The sequence below is a fragment of the Cervus elaphus genome, chromosome 11 (genome assembly GCF_910594005.1).
Source record: "Cervus elaphus chromosome 11, mCerEla1.1, whole genome shotgun sequence".
Classification (NCBI taxonomy): domain Eukaryota; kingdom Metazoa; phylum Chordata; class Mammalia; order Artiodactyla; family Cervidae; genus Cervus; species Cervus elaphus.
The window spans coordinates 10,477,854-10,496,941 of record NC_057825.1 but is presented as its reverse complement, the minus strand read 5'-3'; the positions used below and the strand labels follow the sequence as shown (position 1 = coordinate 10,496,941).

Here is a 19,088-nt window from a genome sequence, read left to right as displayed (position 1 = left end):
GTGGTTTCTATACACTCATTTCTACAATAAATGATCTGAAATAATTATTTTAGTGAAATCCACAAGTGCTAAGTATCCCAGTGCTATATCTGGGTTCCTTAGGAATACAGGACAACCTTATTTTGCCATCTATCCACGAAGATCCTCTCCCCATCTTTCTTAAGAATATTCCTATGTATGTCTGGTTTTCTAAGTAACTAAAATATCGAGCATCATCTTTTGCTCTCGGTTCTCCAGGGTCTTCCACAAAAACTAAGAACAACTTGCTAACCCACTTCTGAACATGGCAAAGGACAGATGGGTCTTAACTTTTCGGAGGGGAGGCTAGTTAAGCTTAGATGAGACTCCAGATCTGGATCCAAATAGAAAACTGCCTATTACAAATCTAAATTTTTCTCATGATTCTTGCCTGAATGCTGGATGAGACAGCTCATGGAGAAAGACCATTTTACACGTTTTCCTCTGAAAAGGCCAGACTGATAAACTCTAGGTCATACTGTGTAATGAGAGGCAGGGGATACATGAGAAGCAATATAGCCCGATGCTGAAGGGCATGCACTTGGGGCCAGACTGCCTCGGTCTAGTCCTGGCTGAGAAACGTAGCTCTGCGACTTTGGGCCAACTTACTTAACCTCTCTGTTTCTTCATCTATAAAGTGGGGATAATAATAGCAGCTACTACTTTATAGGTCTGAGGAGTGAGTAAGTTAATAGTTATGAAGCAGTTAGAACAGAACATTAATAGTGTTATTTAAGCTTCCACCATGGTCATCCACATTATCAGACTTTTAGAAGAGATCATAACAGAAGAGAACAAGGTCTACCATGTGCTAGGTACTGTGGTCGGCCTTTCATATATATACCTCATCTCTTTCACTCTTGATTATCTTAGGATGTAAAGAGTACAAATTCCATTTTATAGAGGAAGAAATCATGACTTACAGAGGCTAAATAACTTGCTCAATGTCCACAGGAAGTGGTGGAACTAGGCTTCATACCTCAGACTGCCCAGGCCTGCAGTCTACACATTACACATGGATGTAGTTGAACTCACTTGTATGTTCTTAATAAATGTCTGTTGATGATAATCAAGATTATAACAACCCAGACCTACTATATATCAAACACTAGTTTCTATCAAATGTTAATTTGATTTTCAGGCAGCTGACACAGGAGGAGAGGAAAAACAGCAGCCAAAAGCCGTTTTATAAAGACAAGCTGTGAGGTCAGTTTCCATTAACATACTTTTGCCAAAGAAGTGATTATATAAAAATATGAGGCTCTTTCACACCAAACGTGACATCGTTTTCAAGGCAACATCCACTCTTTGGAAAGAGGTTTGTAAAATGTCACAGCTGTGTATGGAGCTCCATCCCCTCTCCCTCACAGCAGAGGAATGCAAAAGGAAGATTGTAGGTTACTCTGCAGAGACGAGAAAACCTGCTTGGGCATTCTGATGATGTATTTATTGCAGTAAAACCATGTCACCGAATGGTCTAGGAACAAAATACTGCTCTGGGCACTTTGGGAGGGCTCCAAGTTATAATACCCAGGCAGGATTTTTATGGGATTTTGTAAACCCAAAGCAAACATCTTAGCATGTAAGTTTCAAAGGAATCTGTAGTATCTGTTGGATGGTGGATATATGCTTAGTTCAGCTTCCTCAATGCTTTTTCTTTAATCCTCGCCTGAAATGTAAAAGCATTTGGCATGTCCTTGCTTAACAGCTGAGGGCCAGCTGAGGGCTGAAATCCAACGGGAAGCAAGGGCAAAAGCCTGAAGAGTGAAGAGAGAGAGGCCACACCATCGTCACTATCATTCTGCATCTTACTTCTAAAGATCCACGGAAGAAACCTCCTTCAGACCCAGAGGTAAATGCTGTAGTTCCTCAGAGAAACTGGCGTGTTTGCACCTTTGGACAGTTTAACATAAATCTGGCAATTAACTGATACTGTGTTCCTTTCTCCTTTGCCTGTGAGGAAGCTCAGCACTAGATGTGTGATGACTGAACACGCATTTCTGGGTCAGTTAAATCTCCAGACCTTTATTTTCCTTTTCTTTCAGGGAGTTTTCCAATTCATGCATTTTTTTTTATCCCTTTAGTGTATCTATTCTAACTGCTTTTCAGATTGAAGTGGGATATAAATGAATTAACCTATCATTATTATTGCTGAGCATCAAAACAGGGTGAAGGCCCACCTATCTGGAGAGCGATAAAGGAAAAGGCTGAACACTTTCAGGGATGTGTCTTCACGTTATTTTTCGTTTGTTAGCTGGAAGAGCAGCTTTAACCTGAAAGAGCTGCTTGTAGCCAGAAAAAGTTAAGTATGAGCAAATAAGAGGAAGGGCTGGGTTTTCAGTAGAAAACTCTGGCGTCTGTACCCTCTCACTATGCATTCTGGGGAAGTAACAATCCCTGCATATTGTACCTGAGAAGGGTGCTGTGAGGATTAGAGGGGCTCAGTGGCAGCCGCTGTTACTGTTAGAACAGGCTGGATGGAGCAGGAACTGCTGCGGGAGGCTTAGGCAGGTCCCTAGCCTCAGTCACAAGCTAACAGCCCTGTTAAGCGATGGTACAGGGTGGTGGGGAATGCTGGCATCAAGCAGACATCCGTATCCTTTCTCATGTGAGCTGAGGTAGGAGTGCAGGTGGGAGAGCAGGCAGATCTATTTAAACAAGCTTGCTTTTAAGCTACAGGCAGCATTTGAGATTAGAGACTTGTTCAGCAGCCAGGATTTGTAAAGTTCCTTAGTCTCTGTGGTCCTAAGAATATACTCTAAAAATGATGAGTACCTACCATCCCCATCGAACAAACCACGGCAACACAGATACCAAAAGATATGTGATGTGGCCATGCCATCGATACATTCACCTAGCAAACATTTAAGAAGCAACAACAGTGTCCCAGACACAGAGATGAATAATAGGTGATTCCTGACCTCCTGCAGGCTGGGGGAGGTGGCAAGACACACATGAGCAGATAAAAATATCAAAGAGCCCCAGCCAGTGCTCTTCCCCAGGTCAGGACAAGCGCTGTGGGAATCCAGAAGCTGGGACAATGAACTGCTCCCTTCTCTGAGGGGGACACGTCTGAAATTAGTCTTGAAGTGGGGCTGGGAGCTGGGAGAAGGGGGAAGTAGCGCATCCCTACAGAAGGAAGAGAATGTGCAAAGGCAAGAAGGTATTGAAGAGCCCCTGCCTGAGCCCAGAGGAAATTCAGCGGAGGAAAGGCCTAGGCTCTGTGCGGGTTCAAGGGGACGCTGGGGCTAGGAGGCTTGGCCCAGAATGTTGGTCAAAGTCTAAGTTCTCTCTTATAAGCAACAGATGCTAACAGAGCAGGGAAGTGACATCATCAGCTTTATATTTTGGTACACTTCTCCTGGTGGCCCTCCCAACAGTGGGTTGAGAAGACTGGTGGCAGGGAGACCCATATGAGGCAAGCTGTGCCACGCCTCGTCTGATCTGTGGCAGGGGCCAGCTGAATCCCGAGTTCCTCACTGAGCCAAAGCCATTACCGACAAGCTGATGCTGTCAATATCCAAGCTCAGAACCAACAACAGCTATCCTAAAATGTTTGCATTTAGTGTCAGCTCCATCGCTTGTAACTCTTCCTCTAGGAGTGACTATAATCATTTTCTGTTTGATCTTAATATAAACACTGAATTATATGCAAGCAATAACCACTGTAGCTTATACCCACTCTGAGGCTTGGGTTGGATCATTTAGAATTTAAATAATAAGAAAGGAACAAGCTGACATGACAATAAGGTCACACTTCAGCCTCTTCTGAGCCAATACACAATTTGCTCTCAGTGAAACAGCCGAATATAATCAAATTAAATACAATTCCTATTACAAAAGAAGAAAGACCAAGGCTGTTCCAATAAACCAATTCTCCTGCCTAGTTAAACTGCAAAACCTTCAGGAAAGGTTTTGAAAGCATGACCCATCAGTTCTAATTTTTAAAACTTATCCTTTCAGTCAAGACTAGAAAAAGGCCCATTCCAACTTTTATCTTTACTACAAAGTGCTGTTATCTTGGCCTGATGTCAGGAGCTCTATCTCTCTTTCTGCTGACAAGCAGAGACGAGAAAGATAAGATTGGAAACGAATCTCACTTCTCTGAGTAAATAAATAATCAATACTCATCTAAATGTAAATGAGAAGGTAGCCCCCTCTGATAACAGCACTCTTATCAGAGAGCCAATTTTCTTCAGACATTTGGCCTCAACCAAATCACCATCATTCAGCCCCGGCCTAATGGCAAAAAATCGTAACTAAATTGAACCGATCACCAGAGATCAACTAAGTTCGGCCCTGGCCACTTCAGGTTCAAATGTTTGGGAATGCAATTTTGCCCCCATTAACTTTCAATAGCAACGAAGAACAGACTGGTCGAGGGGCCAGTGTGGGCAATAAACAAGCCCCAGAAAGGGGGCCGGCCAGAGGATGAGCAGGAGTGGGTTTAAGTGTTCAAACAACGTTGTAACTGGAGCAAACCCCAAAACTGTGAAGAAAGGCTGCTACCATGGGGTGGGAGATAGCATGCTTTCCTATTGTCAAAGGCTTGGTGGAAACTGAGAAGACATTTAAACTTTATTAAGCTTTATGAACACAAAGGTAAATAAAGGGAAAAAAAGAGATATTAAAAAGCTACAGAAGCTAAAAATAACCTAAAGGTTGGAATGATCAATTTCCTCCAACTAATTTGTATCTGACTTAGATCTGACCCAGCAGTGCTGCACTGACCTGATTTTACTGAAATAAGACGCCGTCTACAAGACAAATCGCTTTAAAACCACTGCACTGGGGTTTCCATTTCTTTGCTGCAAGACTCAATTCACTGCTGATGAGAGTATTGGGGAAATTATGACCATTATTGATAGGGCAGCAAAACCACTTTCACACAGTCGTCTTCATGTCGACAGAAAGCTTGCACCGAACCATTAATGAAGGTGTCAGCTAAAACCAGAAATTAAAGACAAAGGCTGGGGAAGGACTAATTTTTAGAGCACGTTAAGGATACTGGACACACAGAAGCAGCAGCCATCCATCCTCTGAGGAGCAGCAGAGTCTAAACAAGCTCCAGTTGAGGACAAGGCAACTCTGCCTCCAAACAGGGGGAAGAAAGTGTTTCTTTTTGCCTGGCCCTGGCCCTGGAGTTCTGAGAGCATAAGCTCTCAATATTATGGGCTTTAAATCTTTCCCAGACAAAGGAGGACACGTCTGGTGTGAGACAGAACTATTCAAAGTGTAACCATCTTGATCTGTTCTTGTTTTTTCGTGATTAGCAGTAATCTTATACCAAGATGTGTACCTGACTACTTGTATGTCCCAGCCAAAAAATTCACATGTATCCTGGCTCCTCTCATACCTCTTCAGAGCAGTTTCTCAGAGCTAGGTGAGAAGCTGTCTGCCAGGGGACAGTAAGATCACCAAGCAGAACCAAAACTCACTGTTCAAAACAAAAAGAGACGAAAACAAAGTGTAACCCTCCCTGCTCTTGTTGTGAGCATCTAATCCTAGACGGTGGACACGGGGTGGTTAAAGTTTGAGTTTTGGAGTTTAAAAGACTTGGGTTAAAATCTCGGCTCTTTTACAAAGGCTCTGTGACACTGGGCAAATTAGTTGCTCTAAACCTTCGTGGAGTAACTGCAAAGATTACACAGAACACAGTGTCTAGGATGTAATAAGCACTCAGTAAATGTCAGCTGTTGTACTGCTATGCAAATTTAAACAAAACCATCAATTTGCTCTAAATTTTAGAGTATAACAACAGTGACTGACACTGAGGACTTTCCTGGCCCTTAACAAAGTCCTTTACCTGCATTAGTTTTCTGAATCATAAAACTATGAGGCAGGCCCTATTCTAAGTCCATTTTACAGAGGAGGAAAACACGTAGAGTGGTTAAGCCACGTGTCCACAGTGAGGCCAGGAGGAGAATCCAGGTGTGTGAGTCCAGGCTTGTGCTCTCAACCACACCACTATGCTGTGTTCCAGGAAGAGCTTTCTACAGTTTTCTTGAATTTGGGATTAGAAAAAAAGAATTGTAAGGTTGAGAGAATTTATCAGTTCAGAAAGGAGTGAAGACACTCGGTGGGAGACCAGGAGGAAGAGACAGTGGGCAGTGGGTCTCGAGGGGCTGAAACCGAGAGTCCCTCAGCTCTCATGAGGGCACCTATCTGCTGAGCACTTAAAGCGAGCGCCATCTGCGTGCCCTGATTTTGTTGGGGGGAGGGGGCCTCTTTCCAAGTTAAATGATTTACAGAGTTACTGCCTCAATCCACAGTTCTGAAAGTGTGATTTCTTTAGGGTTTAACTATACCCATTTCTAGTCTTGTTACAACTTTTTTATTGCGATAGAAAACATTTACTGGAAATATGTTACTGCTATTACCAGGTCATAAAATAAAAAGAAAAATAGTTTATGTATTGCCATCATTTCCAATCATCAATCAGAAAGTGCCAAGAGGAGGAAAGGAAAGGGCGTGCAGCTGAGATTTTCTTCTTTGTGTAGGAGAAAATGCAAGAGCACCATAATTCTTCAGAACAAATTTCTTCTTGAACACCCAGCCTCGCAGAAGGGCTCCTAAGAGGGGTCGGGAGGCACACCTTTGGGCAGCTCCCCTCCTCTCTGCAGCCCTGTCCGACTCCCTGTCATAATTAAGAAGAGCTCTTTCATCCCAGCTGCTTTGGGGCAGTGTTCCTCTCAGTGCCCGGGGCAGGCTGTATTAGAAGCACTGATATTTGTTTGTCATTGTCCTCCTCCGCCCCCTTGCCCCCAGTCAGGGCACTCTGAAGATGAGGGTGGGAGGAATTTTTTAAAAAGCCAACTCAGGACTTCCAGGGGTCCAGTGGTTAAGACTCCACGCTTCCAATGCAGGAGGTGTGGGTTTGATCCCTGGTTGGGAACTAAGATCCTACATGTCTCAAAGTGCAGCCAAAAGAAGGAAAAAAACAACAAAAAAATTAAAACCCCAACTCTCTACTCCCAGAGCTCCAACGCAGCCAATGGGCTCTTTGTAGGTGCTCAGGGGTGGTGGTGGTTTCCTCTGTTAAACTGAATGACTGCAATAAGGTGGCATTTAAAACTGAACTACCCTGACCCAACAAGGGCTTCCCTGGTGGCTCCCCAGGTGGTGAAGAACCCGCCTGCCAGTGCAGGAGTTGCAGGTTCAATCCCTGGGTCAGGAAGATCCCCTGGAGAAGGAAACAGCCACTCACTCCAGTATTCTTGCCTGGAGAATTCCATGGACAGAGGAGCCTGGTGGACTACAGTCCAAGGGGTCACTAAGAGTCGGACACGACTAAGTGATAACACACACACATGCATATTCTTGCGTGGGAAGTCCCAAGGACAGAGGAGCCGGGTGGGCTACAGTCAGTGGGGCCGCAAAGAGCTGGACATGACTGAGTGGCTGAACAACAATAATGACCCGACAAAGGAATCTAGCCTAAGAAACATGACTCTGAGCACATGACGACGTGTGTTCAAAGATGTTCATTGTGGCGCTGATTTAACACTAAAGAGTGCACACAATCTAAATATCCTCGAGTAGGAAACTAGAAAGTAAACAGTATATCTGTACACTGGGATGTTATGGTGCTGTTAAAAAAATTAAGCTTAAGTTAATAAGACATGGGAATATTACTTTGATATATTATTAAATTTAAAAAGATACAGAAGGTATAGCACATGATCCATTTTAATAAAGTAAGACCCCAGCTACATATGTGCATTTACATGTGTGTGTGCATGCATATTTGTTGAAAACACATACACATACAAACATAATCTGGAATGCTGTGAGTCAAACTGTTCTCACGGTTATTCTGTTAGAACTACATCAGGTGTAGGGTGAGGCAGTAGCAAAGGTGAAGGCTTTTGCTTTCTTTACAGACTTCTATCTTGTTTGGCTTTTTCACAGAGGGCATATATTAGTAATACTACTGTCATTAAAAATCCAATTTTAAAAACTGAGGTTGAATAACTTTAGCGACGATTCCAGCAGGACCAGAATAGGGACGGAAGCCCCTGGAGCCTCCCTTCAGATGATGTGGGCTCAGTGGCTGCTGGAGAGCCAGGGACTAAAATGGGACAGAGCCTGTTTAGCAGCTCCCGTGGTCCTAAGTCAAGCCATGCAGTGGGCCCCAGAGGTTTCTGGAGCTGCTCCAAGGAGCTGGGCAGCAAAGGTGAAGAATGAAGCCTCTGAGGCTGGCTGCTAGTGCCCAGAGACCATTCCAAAGAGAGCCAATGACCACGGACCGAGGGTCACACTGCCCAGCCCATGCCTGCCCTGACCTCCTCATGGATTCCAGACAGTACTGTGGAAAACCAACAGGGATCCCATACTGTATGTCTGGCCTATTCAACCCCCTTCTGGGGCATCCTGATGCCTTCCTCAGCTCAGGCTTTGTGACAAGGCGGGGTGTCAGGAGTCCATCCCTACAGTCGAGGGTAGGGAGAAGGTCTGATCTGATTCCTGCTCTAGGTTCAACTGTGTGTGTGTGTGTGTCCGTCCATCTGTCCAGCGGGTTCCCTAATGTGTGTGTGCGTGTGTGTCTGTCCACGGGATTCCCTGCAGCTGGGGGTAGGGAGAAGGTCTGATCTGATTCCTGCTCTAGGCTCAACTGTGTGTGTTTGTTTGTGTGTGTGTGTGTGTGTGTGTGTGTGTGTGCGCGCGCGCGTGTGCATGTGTTCATCCAGGGGGTTCCCTGATGTATGTGTGTGTGTGTCCGTCCAGGGGTTTCCTGACCCCCAAACCATTTGAGAGGCTATGGTGTAACAGTTGTAAGCCAGACTGCTTGGGTTTGAATTTTCAGCTCTACCACTTATTAACTGTGTGACCCTGAGCAATTTACACAACCTTCTGCAGCTGACTCTCACATCTGTAAAAGGGGGCTAATAACAGAACCTACCTCTTAGAGTTGTTCCAAGGATCGGCTAAGTGACGTGCCTGGGTTGCTGCCTCTGCTTTCCAAGCAGCACTCAGAGAGCCAGAGACAGAAGCGGGTGTTTCTAGCTCTCCAGAGGGGGCTGCAACCTCTATTTCTGCCACACTGGTCTCATTTCCCTCTTCTCCACCTCCCACCTAATGACATAATAATCTAGAAACAGCCTCTAAAACTAGGCTGTTTCAACCCACTATGCCTTCTGTCTGGAATGATCTCTACTTCACTCTTCCAGCACTCATGCTCTCCCTGTCAAGGAGTCAAAGTTCTGCCCAGGTGCCACTGCCTGCCTTCTCTGTGAGGCTCATTCTAAAAAGATCTCTGGGTGGGCCTGTCTCTCGTACTTTCCACACGCCCACTGGGTGGGGGGAGCACATTTCCACAGTCCTGCATTCCCAAGATGGCTGAGGTACCAGGATGGTTGTACGTGACGATGACCCTGAAGCCCAGCCGGCCTGCCCACCATCCAGACTGTCTGACTTGAAGCTCTATCTCCGTCGGACTCCAAAAGTCCCCTTTGGTTGGAGACTCCCAGCAGTGCCCCAAACCTGAATGGGTTTCCTGGGGATGGATGGAGCTAGGGTGGATAAAGCTGAGCCACTTGGCTGCTTTGGATACTGGCTGGAGAATAGAAGACCACCATTGACCCGGGCAAGTCCTACCTCCTAGTCAATCTGTTCCCTCATCCAGGCCCGTCTTCTCTAGCCACAGTAACTGTGTCCGAACATCAGAATGAGAAGAGGTAACCTAAAACTTCAGAACATGGAAAAGGCTGGAAGCCACTGGACAGCAGCCTTTCACACATCAGCTCAGGCAGGAAGGGAGGTGCAGGGCCAGACACTTCGCCACCCTGGGAAGTCCTAGAGTCCATAATCTGTCCCCATCCAGCTGGTGCGGGTGTACTTCCCTTTGGAGAAAGGAGGCCAGATGTTACTTGTAAAAAAAAGAAATATTTTTTCTTCCTTCAAATCCAGATATCACTTGTTAGAGAGAATGGAAACCTTTAACACTGTCCCTTAGCGTCCAATTTTTCAACCCAATCTGTTTCTCTTAACTCAAGTCACTGTGACATTACCAAATTTTACATACAGTTATCTGTTGCTCTGTAAAGAAATACAGATGGTTTTGTGGAAATAAACAGTCATTTATTTTAAACAATTGTAAAATAGTTTATGGAAACCAGTGGGGTAATGCATTCAAATAAATGCCAAAACTGGTTGATGGGGAGCCAGGGTGCTAAATCACACTGCTGAGGAATTCAGCTGTGGGAAACAGATAGTAAATCCAGAGTGACAGAATTTCCCGTGATGGCAAAGGTTTCTGACATTCAGTCCAGTACTCAAAAACCACAGCAGTTCAAACCCATTTTCCTTAACACAGCCTTGACAGCCAGTGAAATTAGTGAATTTAGTCACAAGCACCTAAGAACAAAAACAAAAGAAACAAACAAAAAGGAGACTTCATTTGTCTGCAGCCTTTACTGAACCATATAAAAGCAGGGACTCCAACCTGAGTCAATGGAGAGCAAGCCAAGGGCCAACTGTTCTCAATCATCAGATGTTGTTATGATACAGTGGAATCTGGGGGTTCACACTCAAATCTGCTTACACCAGAGACTGGCTTGGGTGAATAACACCCTCTCTGAACCCCAGTCTTCTCCTCTGTAACATGACAGTAATAGTTGCATGTACTTGACAGGCTACTGAGCAGACACGGGGAAGCCCCTGCAGTGACGGTGTTCTGTAAACAAAGCTGGTGCCCGTGGCCCTGCTGGAAAGGGTTCTAGCCCTGGGAGGGACAGCAGGCTGAAGGTCTTCTTAGGGGTCCCCACCAACTCCCCCAAGGAAGCACCACTGGCAGTGGAGGGCTTGGGCCTGCCTTTTGTGGAAAGGGAGAGAACTCTGAGCACTTTTTTGCTTCAAATTTTATAAGACAATCAACTGTAAACTTATTAACCTTCCCTTCTCAAACCTTTTCCTTGTAACTGGGTTTCCAATGATGATACCATGAGCCTCCCAATGAATTAACTAATTTGTTTGCTGAACATTTACTGAACTCCTACCACGTGCCATGCCCTGGGCTAGACACGACAGATGGAAGGCGAGGAAGACTGATTCTGGCCTTTGAGGGTCTGGCACAGTGAACAAAGCCCCTCGAGTTTGGAATACTTCTCATTTAGCCCTCCTCCTTGTTGTTGACATTAGGTCAGTCCCAAGTTCCACAGACTCTATCCACTCACCAAGTCTTCCTGGCATGCTTATCACCCAGCCCAAGGTTTCCCAAGCTGCCTCCAGCAATCCATTACCCTACCTTTTCATCAGAGGGTGCTTTCTGGAGTCAAACTCTGAAGGTTATCACTTCCATGCTTAATATCCTTTTCAGGGGTGGGATGAATTGGGAGACTGGGATTGATGTACACAAGCTATCATGTGTCAAGTAGCTAGCTAGTGGGAACCTCTGTATAGCACAGGGAGCTCAGCTCGGGGTTCTGTGATTACCTAGATGGGGAGGATGGGGGTGAGGGGGAGGGAGGTTGAAGAGGGTGAGGATATATGTATACACATAGCTGATTCACTCTGTTGTACGTTAGAAACTGACACACTATTGTAAAGCAACTATTAATAAACCCCAATTAAAAAAAATTCTTTCACAAGCTCCCCATGGCCAACTCCTCAGCCTACTCTCCAAACCGTCTATCCATCTTAATTTCTTGTTCCTCTATGTTCTCCGTGATCCAGCCGAACACATCTCACTATTTGGTGCACACACTTCATGGTCTCCCACCTCCACATCACTGCTGGGCCATTTCCTTCACCCATACTGCCTGTCCCTCCTGTCTGTCAACTCCCTCCCCCCGGCTTACGGTGAGCCCCCAAGTATAATCTGGGCTCTACAATGGGACAAGCTGTACCACTTCACACCTCTGGGCTCTGCTCCAGGCTAAGAGCTTTGCAATCCCAGGCCAAAGTGCAAAATCAAGACTTCCTTTCTTTTCATCTAGTGTTGGCCTTCCTGTCTCACTCAAGTGAGTGATCAACTGCTCTTGATCTTGGCCCAGCCCTGCCCATGACCCTGCCCCCAGGCCTGGTCCTACCAGGTTCTTGTGTGCCTCTCTGAAAATCCTGCTTGCCTTGATGCTACCCACCTGCCGGGATTTCCTTGTTCATAAATTACACATTTAATTTATGTGAACTCAATCACACGTGCTTGACAAAAATGAGGGGGAAAAGAAAGGGGAGACAAGACCAAGACAATACCTGAAACTGTTTGGAGAATTCTACTTGCTGTGACCCAATGCGGAGTGAGTGTGAGGCAACAGTCTTATTTATCTTTGCAACTACTGGACTTGGGAAATGTGTGATGAGTGACTAAATGAATTAATTGGGTAGATGGTGGTGTCTCAGTTCTCCAGTTCTCTTACAGTATGAGCCTCTTTCTGTGCCAAGTTTGACGTTAGTATTTAAATATATGTACTTTTAGTTTTCATCTGTTCTAATGCTAGAGAAAAAAGCTAGCTGTATTTCAATTCAATGAAAAACCACAGAATACTGGCCTTTGACAGGAATTTTTCAGAATCTTTTTCCTAGAGGTCATTTTGACAGTAGGATTTTTGCTTACTTGTTGCCTCTGTGACTTAACCCTGTCAGGACAGGACCTGTACCGCTGTCCCTGGATGATGAACATCATCTGTTTCCTGGTCCAGGCTGCCTGTGGTTCCCCCTTGGTCGTGTAGTCCTTGGATATCGACCACCCTGCTCACTGTTTTGGGGAGTCAGATCCTTCAGAGATGGGCTCCATCTGCCAATCCAGTTCCTCTCTGCCTGTCCACCTTCCTTCTAACCACGTCTGTACCAACCAGGGCTGTGCTTTAAGTCAGGACACAAGCCTTAAGTAAGCACTTTTCTCATCGCTAGTATCCTGTCTGGATCCATAATATCCAAGTGGGCTTTTGTCTCAGTATCTTCAATTAGATGGGTCAAATGCCAGCTCCACCAAGCTTTAAGATCCTGGGACAGACACACAGACACAGACACAGACACACACACGACTACTACTCAGTCATAAAAAAAAAAGATGGTGCTCGCTTCGGCAGCACATATACTAAAGTTGGAACGATACAGAGAAGATTAGCATGGCCCCTGCGCAAGGATGACACGCAAATTCGTGAAGCGTTCCATATTTTTTAAAAAAAAAAACAACAACAAAAAAAAAAAGATGAAACCCTGCCATTTGCAACAACATGAATGGGCTTTGGGGGTATCATGCTAAGTGAAATAAGTCGGCCAGAAAAAGACAAATACTGTACGATTTCACTCACACGTGGAATTTAAAAACAAACATAAAATAACAAAGTAAATGAGCAAACCAAACAAACACATATAGATACAGAGAACAGAACAGGAGCTACCAGAGGGGTAGTGGGGTGGGGAGGGCAAAACAGGTAAAAAAGAGGATAAACTGTATGGTGATGAATGGAAACTAAATTTTTGGTGGTGAGCTTGCTGTACTGTACACAGAAGTAGAAATATAATGTACTCAAACTCATAAAATGTTATAAACCAATGTTACCTTGCTAAAAAAAAAAAAGACCTTGGGAAAATTACTCAAGGACTGTAAATACTGTTTCTTCATCTCTAAATTGGAGATAATGGTAATTATTAACTCACGAGGTTGTTTTACAGATTAAATGAAATAATAGTGTATATAAAGCACTGAGCCTGGCACACAGTAAGTGCTCAATAGATGGCAACTATTTATTTCTACATTCATACAATTTTGCACACTTTACCATGTTCAACTCTGAAGCCATCAAACAGGTAGGAAGTTGTTTTACTTTAAGCCAATTGTGACTTATAACCTAAGATATTAAAATATGCTCCTGCTTGTGCTATACACGAGACAAAAAGGTAAAGGCAACGGAAGGAAAGGCAGCAGAGGCGTCGTGGCCGCCAGCCATCTTCCTTTCCGGGAGGTTTCCCTTTTGTTAGATCTATTATCTGGGAGCTGGCTGCCCCGCTGGCTCTCCATTTGCCTTGCTAATAACAGTAAATCCAGCAGCTTCCGCGGCAGCTCCTGTCTCCTTCAGCTGACTCTGAGACCAATCAGCGTTTCCTCTCTGCTAATGTCAGATGTTCCCTGGGAAGTCCCGCTGAAGACAAAATTTATGACAAAAGTTTCTCCAGCTTTTAACCCTTCTGCATATCCAGCCCCAGATGCACAGTGCTCCAGAGGAATGCCAGGTCATTCCTACATGTGCAGGCCTGTGTTCTCACTGACGCTGTGCTGCTCTGACAAGGGGCCTCAGACCCCTGGAAAAGCTCAAACGAGCAGCTGGGCAGACAGATGCACACATTCTGGGCCATACCTAACACGGACTAAATTTGAGCTGGGTTCTTTAGCAGCTAGAGTCTCTACCGAACCAAGACTCGAAGCAGTCATACACATAAAAAAACATGTGCTATCACAAAATTCTGAGTATGACTGGGTCTCATAACAGTGAAACTGAAGGGAAGAGACAGGACTAATATTTATTAAGTAATAAAATAGTAACAACTAAGTGCTTGGTGTTTGATATGGATCTCTATTGAATTCTCTAAACAATGCCATGAAGAAAATACTATTAATATTCTCATTTATAGATGACATTCAGAAAACTAAGATCATGGCATCTGGTCCCATCACTTCATGGGAAATAGATGGGGAGACAGTAGAAACAGTGTCAGACTTTATTTTTTTGGGCTCCAAATCACTGCAGATGGTGACTGCAGCCATGAAATTAAAAGACACTTACTCCTTGGAAGGAAAGTTATGACCAACCTAGATAGCATATTAAAAAGCAGAGACATTACTTTGCCAACAAAGGCCCATCTAGCCAAACCTATGGTTTTTCCAGTGGTCATGTATGGATGTGAGAGTTGGACTGTGAAGAAAGCTGAGCACTGAAAAATTGATGCTTTTGAACTGTGGTGTTGGAGAAGACTCTTGAGAGTCCCTTGGACTGCAAGGAGATCCAACCAGTCCATCCTAAAGGAGATCAGTCCTGGGTTTTCATTGGAAGGACTGATGCTGAAGCTGAAACTCCAGTACTTTGGCCACCTGATGAGAAGAGTTGACTCACTGGAAAAGACCCTGACGCTGGGAGGGACTGGGGGCGGGAGGAGAAGGGGATGACAGAGGATGAGATGGCTGGATGGCATCACCGACTCGATGGGCATGAGTTTGAGTAAACTCCGGGAGTTGGTGATGGACAGGGAGGCCTGGCGTGCTGCAATTCATGGGGTCGCAAAGAGTCAGACATGACTGAGCGACTGAACTGACTGACAACTGACTGATAGATGAGGAAGGGCTTCCCAGGTGGCTCAGTGGGTAGAGAATCTGCCTGCAATGCAGGAGACGCAAGAGGTGTGGGGTTTGATACCTGGGTTGGGAAGATCCCCTGAAGGAGGGAATGGCAAGCCACTCCAGTATTCTTGCCTGGACCATCTCATGGACAGAGGAGTCTGGAGGGTTACAGTCCATAGGGCTGCAAAGAGTCGGACATGACTGAAGTGACTGAGCAGGCAAGCACAGAGAGGAAAATGAAGTTCAAAGGAGCTAAGCGACTCACCGAACAGCTAAAAAGAGTAAGAGGAGCGGGAGTGGAACCAGGGAGATGTTTCTAGAACCCAGGGATTAAGCTTTGCAGTTAAGACTGCCAACAAGCAGCCTGTGATCTAGTTGTGACCTTATTTTACTGAAGATCAAACTAAGGCAAGAAACTCGAGAGTGGGAGAACAATGTGCCCACGGTCATCCAACTCGCAGCGGCGGCGAGCTTTAAGACAGTAAGGGAGGCCTGCTTCTGCTAGGCAACAGCCACACCCTGAAATCAATCCTCCCAAGGGCTGCGGAGGAAGACAGCACACCGCTTCAGGCTTTGGGAAGACAGTGGGTGGCACTCCACAGTCTCTTTGGCTGGAGAGGGAACAACGGCTGGGAGGCCCCAACTCACTGGTGAAGGCAGCCGGCAAACGGCAGCCCTGCCAGGGCCCTTACAGACCTTATGTTCCTGGCACAGAAGGGTCTCATCACAGGGTTTTCATTGTAAGAATGTAACTGGGACAGCTACATTTCTAGCTCAATGGGCCTTTCTATGACCTCTTTGCCACCTCTCCACGGAAGTTAGAAGACAGACTTAAACAGATTCATAGATCCAGTAAACTCATTTTTGTCTCGATTTAAAAAAAAAAAAACAAAAGGGGAAAAAACAGTCCAAATGAACATATGACAGCTGTTTGGGATTCTAATGTTATGGAAAAGCAGCTGTTTTCATTTATATTTGAGGTATTAGTCATTCTTAGAATGGGACAGAGTAACTCAGCTAATAGTTTGTGCTTTAACCTACGGAAAATACAGGTCATAGAGACAAGATGTTGGCAAAATCACAGTGTAAGCTACACTCATACAACGTTTTGGCCTTAGAAGGTTTGGAGATGCGACTATTTAATAACTATGTTCTCATAGGAAACTGACATCCAACACAATGAAATGGACAGTGGCTTTTGGGAAACAGGAAATTTCCATGTAGAGAAAGCCACGTAAGAGGCAGAAAGAGAAAGCTTTTTAAGCTCTAGAATTCGAAAGTAAGTTTTTTTTTTTTTTACAAATTTTAAAAACTACTCTTACTCTTATCAAACTAACTTATATCTACAGCTTTATAATTCTAATTACAAGTCCTATAACAAAAAGCAGTTAATTCCCTGCCCATCCCTGAGCTCGTCCTTAGAGGCAGTCCGCTTAAATGTTTTTGGTTATTTTTTCTGGTACTCACTTTTATATTCCTTTTTAGCATTCCTATTCAGTTGTTTTAGACATTATTATAAGTATCAGACAGTACCTCTTAATGGCCACTAGGGAAGATGAAGATTTAGTGTGTGGTCTCTCTCCCTCCCCTCTTTGGAAGTGTGTTTGTTTTATTCTATTTTATTTTCCTATGATACAGCGTGGGCAGTAGCCTCCTCCTCCCAACCTGATCATCAATACTTAAAATGATTTTCTGGTATATTCCTCTGGCTCCCGCAGGGCTCATTAGAGATCCAAGTGAGTAAGGAAACCTGGGAGGCAACACTAATTTCAACTGATGTGCACTGCGTTTCATTTTTATGATATTTACATTTTTCATTCGATGATCTGATTCTTGAAGGAAGTCTGACCTCCAATAGTCAAAGTGAACTGAGTCCATTCCTAAACAGGAAATGAGCAGCCTTGGGCCTGGGCTGGAGGGAGAGCAGCAGCTGTGGGCTGTAGACGGGCTCTCGCTGCTTCTCCTTAGTTCATTCCACAACATGTTTTAGCCACCAACTGCGGGCCACCTATGGTGCTGCTCAGGTCTGGTGCTGGTAAACCAAAAGGAACCCATTCTTCTGCATGAAGGGCCTCCATTTGACTCCAGTGAAAGTTCACTGCCCCCATCTTAAACCCTCTCCCAAAGGAAAGGAGGGTTCTCATCCTTTGCCTTGGCAGGGACTCACCAACACCTGGCAAGATCTACTTATTAGGAACTTACTGGGGAGAGGCCCGTGGCACCTCTGATGCTAGGCTGAGTGGCCGAGGGTCAGTGTCTTCTAGCAGTTCCAAGGCTGAGACATGGCCTGTGCCTCTCAATGTCCACTGTGGACCTGAATGGGCCCTCAGTGCTCATGAGTTCACCCAGCCCCTGCTGCCCTCTCCACTGCTTCCTGCAGCAGTGAGTGGTGTTGGTAGCCAGTTAGGAGGCACATGGAAGGACCTACTGAAACGGAAAGGCCGGGGTAATGCCCTATCTTGGGGGTGAGATGCACTCCTTTCAAATGACAAAACTGGGTCTCACAGAAGTCCTTTTTGTCAGAAAGTGGGCAGACTAAAAAAAGGCTGGAAGAGAGACTCTCCATCAGAGGCATCTTGTTGGCTTGCTTACTTTTCATTGGCCGTCTCCCCACTGGGACGAGAGCTCTCGAGGAAGAGGCCTGGTCATTCTTTTCCACTGCCTGCAACGCAGCAGAGATTCCATCAACATTTACTGAGTGATGGGTCTGGTGTAGAACACACTGCGCTCGAGGGGTCTGAAGGACCCTTGCGATTTTTCAGACTTGAGTTATACTTTGTCTTAACCTCATCCTAATTCACACTGTTCTATTAAACACAGTGTGCCAAGAACAAAGGGTGGGGGAAGCTGGGGTTATGATTTGATATTTCTATAATTATGTGGTGACAGTTTAAGGGAAGATTGAGGAGTTCCAACAGACCACCTCGTATCTCTTGCAGCACTTGGGTTTTAATCACATCTCACTGTCTTTCTGTTTGAAAAATTGGTTTGCTGGCACAGTGGAGTCTATGCAACTTGCCGACTGGCTTGCTGTGATCAGGAGCTAGGGGGAAGTAGGTGCCAACATGTCCTCCCCAGACCTGCTTCCCAGTGCCACTCCTGATGTCTTCTCCTGATTCTAAGTCATCTTTGTCTCTGGGCATTATTGTCACTGTAAGGTATAGTAGAAAAAGGAACACCCTCACTGAAGACCATTTTTCTGAAAATATTTAGAGTTGCTGCAGAAAACCCAGTATTTGTGACTTTACTCAAAAAGGAAAAGCTCGTTATGGAAAGTAGTTACTGAAACTGTGAACACTGCCAATTAAATTACTTTTATGGGGAAAGACCAGCTCCATGGTCAGGCCTCAGAAAGCTATGAGGAAGGAGTAGGTATCTCAGGTGCCTGGGCTGGTCTTGGAGAAGTCTTCTGTGGAGGGGCAACTGTTCTAAAGTGATGGTTTTTCAGGTGGCTAAATTCAGTCTTGGTAGAGGAAAAGTTTTCCTTGCAGCTCCTAACAGGATAAACACACTAATGGCCTGCCTGAAGAAAGAGGGCTTTCAGCAGAAGCAAGGGGGCCTTCTACTTCCTCTGGGGGAGATCAAGACTCTTGGTGAGGGAAATTAAGGGGCAGAGGCAGCACCCCAAACCTCTCTGTCTGTAGTCATTCACTCAAAAATCATATTGGTATTTAATTCTGTTTCCTCTTCTAAATGTTTTCTGAGAAGAAGCAATAGCCTTTGTGAGCTACTCACTGTTAATACAGGAGCTTTTAAAAGTAGCTTGTAAACATGTTTGGTACAGGCAATGATG

General features: G+C 45.1%; 1 protein-coding gene and 1 non-coding gene across 11 annotated transcripts in view; one reads left to right on the top strand and one right to left on the bottom strand.

Annotated features, from left to right (window-relative positions):
* MAPKAP1 (MAPK associated protein 1) overlaps positions 1-19,088 on the bottom strand; it is a 228,102-nt gene that overhangs the window by 60,368 nt on the left and 148,646 nt on the right. The window lies entirely within an intron of this gene.
* On the top strand, positions 13,031-13,137 carry LOC122704076. The gene has a single exon (XR_006343709.1). It is a non-coding gene; the product is annotated as a U6 spliceosomal RNA (small nuclear RNA).